Genomic DNA, 4,772 nt, shown 5'->3' on the forward strand with positions numbered 1-4,772 from the left:
CTAGGTATAAAATGAAAAAGGTCCAGATTGCTAAAAGAAAAGTTTCTTGTAAGGTAACTTCTCGACCAATTTCAACAAAGATTTTGAGATATTTTTCCTTGAAACCGAGAATAAAAAAACTATTAATATCTTCAAAAATTGTTGATATAATTACGTGGCACAACGAAGGTTGTAAAAATGATGAAAAACTAAGGCATCCAGCAACTCACCAGCTTGAAAAACTTTCAATTTGTTATATTCAGATTTTGCATTGGAGCCTCGAAATGTGAGGATGAGTTTAGCAAAAGATGATTTTAACCAATGTAAAACAATGAGTAATAGATACAGTATCTAGCCGGTGGTTCTGACGATATATAACTTGCCTCTATAGGATTGCATGAAACAACATTCTATGATGTTGTCTTTGCTTATTCCTAGTCCTTCTTTTCCTAATTTGTTTCTTTTAAGATTATTCTATGACAACTTTAGACAATATTAAAGGAAAAAATCTAATTTGTTTATTAATTTTTTCTCATTATACCTTGTATTTATTATGAATTTATTTTTTCAACGTATATAAAAATAAATAAATGGTTACATATTAAAATATAAAAATGGTAAATAGTTACTATAGCTATAAATGTTATTAAAGATCTATTATAATATTTTCTTGTTGTTAACAAAGATCTTTTGTAACATTTTTGTACGTGTTGTATAAAATATCTATTATAATATTTTTTTAAGTGTTATATAAAATATTTTTGGTAATATTTTCTAAATGTTACAAAAAATATCTATTATAACATTTCTTTAAATGTTACCATATGCATTGGTACTGTTGTATATAATTCATCAAAAATAAAAAGAAAAAAAAAAGCAAAAGAAAAAAATAGAAAAAGAAAAAGAAAGTAATAAAAAGGGGACAAAAATGTCCCAAAGTAAAGTAATAATAACAATGCATATGGGTTGTGATAAAAAAAAAAAAGGAGAATGCATGAGTGTGTGAAAAAGTGAAGAATGAGTAATTAGGTTTGCTCTAAATAGTATAAGTTGTCATAGGTTAAGTGGAAAGTTTAAGTTAATCAAAGATTCAACTTTCAAGCTCACTTGACCATATGCATCCTTACCTTGACCCTAGCCCTATTACAACCCATGGATAAGTCCTCATGATATTTATATGCATGCATTGAATAATTGTTGATTGTTAGATAAAAAACAAATCTTAGAAAGCACGATTAGGGGAGAATTGAGTGGATCAACCCTATACACTTGAGCGACTAGAGCGGATACACATCCGGTGAGGGTTCGATTGCTCAACTATATATTTTTACCCATGATCATCTTTTTCTTGCAAGTTTGTAAAACCATTTCAATAACTCAAATCAATTGTGGATTTGATCTCATTGAGATACCTTTAGCCCTTATGTTCATACAAGATTTCTTAGGAATTGATTTATTTTGACCAAGTTGTTGCATTCATTTAGATAGATTGCATTTAGATAGATTGCAAATAGATGGTTTGCATTGAATAAATGTTGATACCCTTTGTCTCTTTCTTGAGTTTAGTATGAGGACATGCTTAGTTTAAGTGTGGGGAGGTTTGATAAACCCCAATTTTGTGGTTTATCTTGTGTTGATTTTAGGGAATTTTATCAACTTATCTCACATTTATCCAATGAAATAGCATGGTTTTGTAATTCTCCCTAAATTTGTGCATAAGAATGAAAACATGCTTTTTAGGCCTTAAAATAGCTAAATTTAATTCACTTCAATTCTATTCGATGCCTTGATGTGTTTGTTGACTGATTTCAGATTCATAAGACAAGTATTGGATGGAAGAAGTGAAGAGAAAAGCATACAAAGTGGAGAATTCATGAAGAAATGAGCATTTGGAGTATTCAAAGCGACGCGCACGCGTGACAGATGCGCACGCGTGAAGAGGTGCATCGTCGAAGGCGACGCATACGCGTGACATGACGTGTACGCGTGACAAGAAAAAGCCAGACGACGCGAACTCGTGACCCATGCGTATGCGTCACAAGCAGCACGTGACCTCATTAAAGTAAATACGCTAGGGCCGATTTCTGAGCTGCCCAAGCCCAAATCCAACTCATTTCTGAGGCTATTTGATGCAGAATTCAAGCGGGGTCAAGGGGGGAGCAATTAGATTAGCTTAGCATCATGTTGTAGGTAGTTTTCTAGAGAGAGAAGCTCCCTCTTCTCTCTAGAATTAGGTTAGAATTAGGATAATTTCTCTTAGATCTGTATTTAATTTCTTGTTTTCTTCTTGTTTTCCTCTCAATTTCTTGTTATTACATCTTTGCTCTCTTAGTTTTCTTGTCAATTTTCCTTTTATATCACTTTTATGTTCATACACTCTTGTTAATTTTCATTCTCTTTAATGCAATTTATGTTTTATATTTCTTTGATGTTTAATTGAGGTTTTATTGTTATTCCTTTGTTTTGGGTAGTTGTAGATTTTATTATTCTTGCAATTTTATCATGTTTTCCTTTTATGCCATCCAAGTGTTTGACAAAATGCTTGGTTGGATGTTAGAGTAGCTTTTTGAGCATTCTTGGTTTGGAAAGAGAAATTAGACAATCTTGAGTCATTGATACCCAATTTAGATTGGTGATCTAGAGTTGTTAGTTAATATTATTTCCATTAACGTCAATCTCTTGCTAATTTAATTAGTAAGTTGATTAGGACTTTTGGATTGAGATTGACTAGTCTTATTTGACTTTCTTCGAGTGTTGGATATGACATTGTACCTTCTCTCGTTGGAGATGATGAAATAGGATTAGCTCTTGTTAATTATTGTATTATGACTAGGATAGAAAGTCTAGATTCTCAATCCTTACCATGAATGCCTCTTTTTAGTAGTTGTTATCTTTAATTGCTTGGTTCATTTTCTTGCCCCTTTTTACCAACCCAACCCCTTGGATACTATAACCAATAATATGCATACCTCACTGCAATTCCTTGAGAAGACGACCCGTGACTAATACTCTTGGTTATTTTTATTGGGTTGGACTTGTGACAACCAAAAATAAACTTTGATTGAGCATTACTTGTCGGTTTGGAACTATACTTGCAACGATGTTATTTCCTCTAACCGAGAAGAAATTCTTAACCGACGGTCTTGCTCTTTCAATTATATGTCACATATCCTAATTAGTTCATGTAGTTAGCAATTTAGGATGAATTTGTTTTCATCAAACTGTTGTTCAAGCGAGATAACTTTCTCGAGAATCACAAGAACACAAGTAGAATAATGGTCATACTCCCGTTCCACTGAAATTCATAAGATTAAGAACGAAAATAATCCTTAGAATTAAACCAATACATTAATTAAAATAGAAGAATAATAGTTCTAATCCATAAAAACAAACAGAGCTCCTAACCTTAACCGAGAGGTTTAATTGCTCATGATTTTTAGAGAAAACAGGGTTCTAAAAAATGCGAAAAAGAAAAGATAATGTTCGAACCCTTTTGAGAGGAGTATCTTTTCCCTTTTATACTAACCTAATTTGATACGGAAATAAAATAAAATAAAATAATAAATTCTAAGACTAAAAGATATTGTTTGTGAATAAAAATTACAAAGAGAAAATAAAGTATAACTAATAAATGCTAAATCCACTTGAGAAGCCCAAGAGTGGGTGATTCGGACTGCTTGGGCGTTTAACGCCCTAAGGGAAGCAAAGTTGCACACGCCTGAGGTCCCTTGCTGGTTGGCGTTTAGCGCATAGGGAGGGTGCTGCCAGCTTTTTCCTTTTCAGCTCCAAAGTCCGCCAAATTGCTTCAAATTTCATGCTGAAATCATAAAAACACTAAAACAACTCAAAGTAACATCTAAAAAGGATTTTTGCACTAAAATCAAGTAAAACTAAATAAAATCTAACTAAAAACAACTAGAAAATACTAAGAAAAAGGGTACAAGATGCTCACGCATCAGTGGCGACAAACAAGAGGTGGTGATAATGAAAGGAAGGAATGATGAGGCGACAACGATGAGCGGCGAATATGCTACTAGAGCTGGCGATGACGTTGCTGGTGGTATTGACGATTTTGTGGACACAGTGACGACGAGGAAAGATTGATTGGAGGAGGCCGCGACGTTGATAAGAACAAGCGTAGAGCAGGAGGGGCCGATGTTGTTGAACGAACGCGGTGCAAGATGCGACAACGTTGAGGCGGCAACAGTGACTAAGTGACAATGACCAGCAATGAGAGTGAGTGAGGGTGGCGGTGGCGAATGGTGGCATTGGGGGCTGACAGCGAGAGAGAAAGAGAAAGGAGAGAGAAGTGAGGTTGCTGATGTTGCACAAACGGAGGGGAAGGGTTTGCAAATTCGAATTTAGGGTTAATTTTACCGGCGAATTTATCGTTGAAAAAATCCACCGATAATGCATAGCCTGTGACAAAAAATTTCGCGTTTCATTTAATTACCTTACCATTGGATTTTTCCGCCCCTAAATCCAACGGTAATGATCATGCTAATTTTTTTTCTCTCTAATTATTTCCAGCAGATTTACCGTCGAAAAATCGAATCTAAAAGTAACTTTTTTGGCTGACAAATTTATTAGCGAATCTGCCGCTAACCTCCGATACTAAATCCGACGGTATTTAGCGTTTTTTCTTGTACATCATATTAAAGATGTAAAAATTCACCGTTGAAGGAGTTTGAGAAAATTAAACATGAGAGAATAATTACAATAGAAGCTCAAGAAAACCAAATGAGATTATCACAAGTAGGGGCGGAGTTTAGCTTGGCAATGGGGCCATCCCC

This window comes from Arachis ipaensis, chromosome B05 (assembly GCF_000816755.2).
Source record: "Arachis ipaensis cultivar K30076 chromosome B05, Araip1.1, whole genome shotgun sequence".
Taxonomy (NCBI): Eukaryota; Viridiplantae; Streptophyta; class Magnoliopsida; order Fabales; family Fabaceae; genus Arachis; species Arachis ipaensis.